The sequence below is a fragment of the Octopus bimaculoides genome, chromosome 13, assembly GCF_001194135.2.
Source record: "Octopus bimaculoides isolate UCB-OBI-ISO-001 chromosome 13, ASM119413v2, whole genome shotgun sequence".
NCBI classification, from domain to species: Eukaryota; Metazoa; Mollusca; class Cephalopoda; order Octopoda; family Octopodidae; genus Octopus; species Octopus bimaculoides.
Window position 1 is genome coordinate 63,544,294 of NC_068993.1, and position 6,777 is coordinate 63,551,070.

At 36.0% G+C, this 6,777-nt stretch overlaps 1 protein-coding gene across 1 annotated transcript in view; it reads right to left on the bottom strand.

Annotated features, from left to right (window-relative positions):
* Positions 1-4,236, bottom strand: part of LOC106867773 (zeta-sarcoglycan) — a 97,222-nt gene extending 92,986 nt beyond the window's left edge. The window contains exon 1 of the mRNA XM_052972559.1: positions 3,891-4,236. The gene's annotated coding sequence lies outside the window, so the exon portion shown is untranslated. The remainder of the gene's footprint in view (positions 1-3,890) is intronic.
* Between the last annotated feature and the right edge of the window lie 2,541 nt (positions 4,237-6,777).

Here is a 6,777-nt window from a genome sequence, read left to right on the forward strand (position 1 = left end):
TATGGGATTGCTCTGGTTCGGGCCAGAAAGTGGAACGAAGTTAGCAACAATTGTACACTAACAAAGAGTGAGAGGGAGGGGGTGTCATGTGGTCTTCTCAAAGCAGACGAACGAGTCACTGAGAGAGGGGGAAGAGGAGGCAGAATATATTAGAAAACACCTGGACGAGTTTCTTTGAAACAAAATGAATATTTTATCGAAATTTCCGATGATATGGATAAAAAATTACAGGTTATGCAGCGCATACCTTGCTTGCCTGAGAGTGTACGCCCCTGATATATATATATATATATATATATATATATATATATATATATACATGCATATACATAAAGTAGAGTATATGTAATCTTTTATTAGCTGAGAATAATGCCACATGAGCTACTGAAGGGTAATGTTGTATCCTCATCTGTTAAACGACTGTATGTGTGTGTTCATGTGTGTTCATGTGTGTTCATGTGTGTTTATGTGTGTGTGTGTGTGTGTATGTGCGCAAACATGTTTGTGGGTCTTTGTGTGTATTAGATGGAAAATGTTTTTACTCCCTGTATCCCCTGATAAGAATCTTAAACTAATTTCCTGTTGAGAGATTTGAAAGAATGGGTTAATAGCATGGTTCTTGCGATAATTAAGCTATTTAAAAAGGGGCTGAGGGAAGCTTACAGTTACAATATTAACAAGTGTCACATGACCCATATGTCACATGACTGTAGCAATATGGATACATTAAGCGTCAGAGCTGTGATCCTTGACAAACTCATGTATTCATGTGTAAATCCCAACGTACACACATACACACTCTTCTAGATGTACATAAGCACACACAGTGTCTGCACTATATATATATGTATGTGTGTGTGAATTTATTAATAAACATGTTTGTGGCAGTATACACACATATACACATGGGTAGTATGTGTGTTTCATATTATATATTTATATGTATTTATTCATAAATTTGTTGTGGGAATTGATATATATAAATTCTCACAACTTATATAATCAGAATAAAATCTGATGTAAACAAATCTCGTTTGACCCCTTGTTGTCATAAAAATGTTGACATTAAAACAATGGTTAGGAAAATAATGCGGATATATGTGTGTGTATGTATGTTATGTATATATGTATGCATGTGTATGTAACATATGCGTGTGTATTATGTTATGTATTGGGTTGGCAACTAAATTCCTGCCGTTTTTTTAAATTAAAATTTTTTTAAAGGTTTAATAGAAAATAACAACGAATTAATCAAGAATCTCTTCACCCTTGCTGTTTACAACTTCTTCCCAACATTCAACAAGATTTTCAATACCTCGTTCGACTCGAAAAATTGATCCAACCAAGCTCTCAATTCTGCAGCAGTTTTGAACTCCGTGCATAGCATTTGAAAGAGATCGAAAGAGGTGGAAATGTGTTGGTGCCAAAACAGGAGAGTATGGCGGGTGTGGCTGCACTTCCCAGCCATGCGTTTGAATAGCTTCCTTGGTCATATTGGCGATATGAGGGCGGGCGTTGTCGTGCAGCAGAAGAACTCCATGCTGACGATTAGCTCTTTTCTCTTGAATAGCCATGTTGAGTCGTTCCATCTGTTGAACACAGAGTTCTGTGTTGACCGTTTGGTGCCGTTCAAGCAATTTGTAATGGATAATCCCTTCCCAGTCCCACCATATGCACAACATCGCTTTACGCGGATGAAGATCTTGTTTCATGCGCGGTGTAGCTTGTTTACCGGGGCTAAGCCATTCCTTACGCTGCTTCCTATTGATGTACAGGCACCATTTTCCGTTGCCAGTAACAATTCGGTAAAAAAATCGTTGCGTGTGTCCATGAATTGAGCGGTGACGAGCAAGTAAACCAGAGAAGATTGTGGCGCGTTGACTTTTTTTGTTGTCATTTAAAGCATCCGAAACCCATACTCCAGTTGAAGACTGAGGTAATATAGAATGTTCGATGTAAACCTCAAAATTGTGAAATTCTTGATTCAAACCTCTATGAGAGTTTCTTGTTGGTCCATGAAGCAACAACAACAAGGAGCACATTGCAGCATCTTAGTATGTACAGGGCATGAAATAAAGAAAAAACTTCTGTGTGTGTAAGCACTACCAATAAAGAATTCCACCCACCCCACCACAAACAACTACAAAAAACAGATTTTTATGGAAGATTTATTTAAACAAAATAACCAAAATTCCTCACACAGATACAACAAACAAAATATACCATGAAATTTATCACAAATTGAGTGATAAACAATTCTGAATGTAGCATTGATAATTTTATCAGATATAACATTATTCCCATGACCCTTTGTGACTCAATGTGAATGACACATCTTGAAAATGTTAATAGCTTTAAGAACACAATTGTTTGAAACTAAACATGCAGAACTAACAAAGAAATATGGAAAATTGTTAATAAAAAAGATTAACCTTGTCTTTATTATAACAAATGTCTGAAAAACTAAATGGTGAGAGGAGATTTTGCATGCTTGATTTAGATCTGCCAGTGGAAACGTTAGTATATTTGTATGTTGCTATAAAGGAAGCGACAGATGGTAATAAGAAAGACGAATTTTATAGAAAACTTCAAGAGCAGTTGGAAAGATAACAAATGGATTTACTGCCATGTATAGAAAACTTTAATTCTGAAGTAACAAAACTGTCATTCTGGTTTTTCTTAATGTTTTTTGAAATCAAAGAATGGAGAAAATGATTAGAACTGGATTATGGCTTGTTAGTTTTTTTGCATGACAACGAGGATGTGGCAATTATTTTTTAGAGTAACGGAATATACACAAATATACTTGGATTTATCTAGGCAGGAAACATTGGGATTAAACTGATCGTATTGCAGCTGATAAATAACATAGGACCTCACTAAAAGATGTAAAAAAAATGAGAGAGAAGTTGGTATTGGCAGCAAGGAATAACTTCCAAATTCCAAGAAAACATAGAGGATGATAAATAGAATTTTGACTTCAAGGTCTGAAATAAAGAAAACGAGAACTAATGAATATGTAAAAGTGTAGTTTATGTGAGAATGTAGTGATAAATAATTTATTGTTGTAGAGATATGAATGGATGAAGAGGAAATAGGGAAGATGTACGTCTGTTGTGAAATGACATTCAAGAAGAAGTGAAAATAACAGAAATGAAGAAAGAGGAAAAGAGGAATTACAAATAAAGCTTGGGACATGATTGAGAAAAAAGGAAGAGAGGAAAAAGAGAGAACGTGAAACTGTAAGTAATTATAATCAAAGATTACCAACTCTAAGAACTGAATATGGAAGAGTTAATAGTGAAGGAAGAAGACTCATAGAAAGTGATAAGAGGAAAGACTTGAATGACAAATGAAGATAAGACTGAAGCTTAAATGAAGACAGGGGGGGGGTGGAGGAGGAGTGTCAGATTAGTTTAATAATCTATTAAAGAAATTATGCCTATGGAAAACAGAGAACTTCTGTTTATAGAAAGGAACTTACTGAATAAAGATAAAGAAAAAAAGAAAGAAGGAAGCAGTAAAAAACATACCAATTCCATAAAAATGGAGAAGATGTCTTTCCATCTGAGCAGGAGCTGAATATTGAAACAAAGGAGATGACATTTGCTAAGGTAAGAAAAGCTATAAAGCCATCGAGGAATTGTTCAGAACAAAGCATAGAAGGAAGAACAACCAAAATGGTAAAAATTGATAGAACCATAACATTAATTGTAGTCACAAAACTGTTTAATTGCATTTTGGGAACAAGTGGAATTTCCTGAGATTGGGAGAAAGAAATTACAAAAAAAAAACCAAAAAACATTATAATAATGAAAAAAAATAAATAAATAAAAGATAGAAGGGAAACCTGTCTGAGTGTTAGAACAAGAATGATGTTATTCTCTCACCTTTGCTTATCAGCATTTCATTTGGTTCTCTTTGTTCTGAGTTCAAATTTCACTGAGGTTCATTTGCATCTTTTTGTGTGTGTGTGTGTGTGGGGGGGGGGAGTTTAAAATAGTCCCTGGCTGAACACTGGGGGTCAATGCAATCGACTGACCCACCCCTTCTAAACTTGCTGGCCTTGGTACCAAAATTTGGAATCATTAGTAAACTGGTGTTTAGAACTTAACAAGAAATCAGAAGAAGAAAAATCTCAAACATGAAAGATTTTGTATTAGAACCGGAATCTGTCTCAAGTAGATTGGTATCGAAAGAATAAAAGATTTTTTCGTGTTCCTATATTCTAAAGAACATATAGCCTTATTACCATAAAATGGTGAAGCAGTGGAAGCCAGATAGGATTGTTTTCCTTTTGTTTTGTTTGTGATGGCCGCATTTTTAGATAAGTCGCAATTTCTGTTCAAGAGTTTATTGACCTTATATCAGGTGAAGACAGGTAGATCGGAAATGCAAACTGCAACAGCTATGTTTATTGTCTACACTTTCTCTTGCCATTTCAAACTGCGAAGAATGAATACAAAATAGATCAGGTGTGTGTTTATCAGGTGAAAGAGTAATTAACAGTTCATATTGCAGGAAAAATAAAAAAATAAAATCAAATCAATCCAGATGTGTTTATTATGCGTAGATGCACTTCAAAAGAGTTGTTTTCCCAAAACATCAAACTATTTCTCTCTCTCTCTCTCTCTCTCTCTCTCTCTCTCTCTCTCTCTCTCTCTCTCTCTCTCTTTCTGTCTGTCTGTCTGTCTCTCTCTGTATATATATATATATATATATATATATATAAGTGCACATGTATACTTATACACACACACACATATAGACAGAAAGAGAAAGAGAGGAAGGTAGATGCCTATGCACACACACACAGACACTCACACACACACACACACGCACACTTGCATGCACCCCCCACCCACCTTGCATGTCTGTTTGTGATGTATTTTGTCTCACAGTCTGATGAGTCTGTTCCTAAGAAGCCATGGCCCATTGTGTGTTGACAAAAGACTGTCTACTCTGACAACAGCAAACCACAACAAACACATTCCCTAACCGCACGGACGACATTTGAAGGCATCGTCTGCTCATGTATCAACCCTTTTTTTCTTTTTTTTATCTTTTTGCTGTTAGAGTCGCTTTTTGCTGTTAGAGTCATGTTTCTCTTGCAGACATCTCTAGCCTGAAGATGGCATTATGTTTGTGCTCTTTTGCCAGAAGCCAACTCCTGTTGCAGCAGGCCTTTCTGGGTCCATCCATCTAACTCGTGGATGTAACTGACCAAACCAGCAGAAACGTTGTAGAAGCAGAATAGAAAGGTTGGGTGTCTGGGCATGGACCAGAACCTTATTTCCGTCAGTTCAGTTGGTCCACTTGATGGCCAGAAAGTGTCTTAAACTGTGAAGGTGAAAGGCAGAAGGCATTAAAATATCATTCTCAAACCCCAATACTTGTACAGTGTCAAAGGAAATGGTAAAATAAATTTTATTACAAAAATTGTTAATTAAATTTCCTAAATGTCTTTTGAAACTTTTATATAAATCACAGCATTAGAAAATTTGCAGAATTATTGTGTCTGGCAGAGATGTTTGAATGCCGGGCAAAAAGTATCTGTGTTTAGGTTCTGAGTTCAAATTCTGCCATGGTCGGCTTTGCCTCTTGGGATCAATAAAATAAGAACCAGTCAAGTGCTGGGGTCAATCTAATCAACTTGGCCCCGCTCTGAAATTCTTGGTCCAGTGCCAACATTTGAAACCAATATGATGCATAAGTCATGCTGCTTTCTGTGAAAGCTATTTGCAATTTTAGTTGTATTTGGAAAAAAAAAAAGAGTATTTCATTGAAATAATCGCAATCATTGTCAAAAGAGTTTAGAAAAAGCCTGGAACCATAGATATAAACTAATACATTTTTATGATTTCTACCTGGAACAAACGGATTACCTGGTGCTTTTAAATTGCTTATCTCAATTATCAGATTATACATGTAACATCTAATTTGCTTTACACCTGGTCGTCATTTATTTTACATTTGTGGAAGTGAATTTTGTGTTACCAAGAAATGTTATTAAATGTAAGTTCGTTTGTAACATTCCTATTCATATCGACTGAGTAGAGTTCTAAATATTTAATCATTTGTTTGGTGTGTGTGTGTGTGTGTGTGTGTGTGTGTGTGTGTGTGTGTGTGTGTGTGTGTGTGTGTGTGTGTGTGTATGTGTGTGTGTGTGCGTGTATGGATGGTTATGTCAGAGTGTGCTGTGAATTTCAAGCCCAGAGCAAGGTTCCATACAGTTTTTTTTTAATGGGTGGAGTAAAAGACTAGCCTTTCTATGAGTATATATACATCCTTATATATTCGCATGTTTTTGTGTGTGTGTGTGTTAATGTATAACATGACCAACTTTGTTGTGTGATTCTAAGAACATGAGGCTGAAAGATGTTTTACTTCAAGACAGCAATCTTTCCATGCCATTCCCTTGTTTAGTTATTTACATCCAATTTCTCAAGATTCCAAATGTGTCATGGTTTATTCTTAGAAACAACTATTTTTACAACTGGACAGTCTTCTAGTCATGCTGTTTCTTCCTGCTGACTACAAAATGGTGAAACCAGTTTTGGTTTGTTTGTCTTTTAAACAATAGCAAGATCCAACTTCATCAGGATCTATTGAGTTGTCCATCTTCTACATCTTGGAACAGTGTAGTCATAGAAACGTTCTTGATTGTCTCCAAAAGGATTCCATTCTGTTGATTGACCAACACTCACTCACCATCAACATTCCACAGCTTCTCGTCCATAGTCCTGGGGTACAGGGGGAAGTGGCAGTCTAATGCAG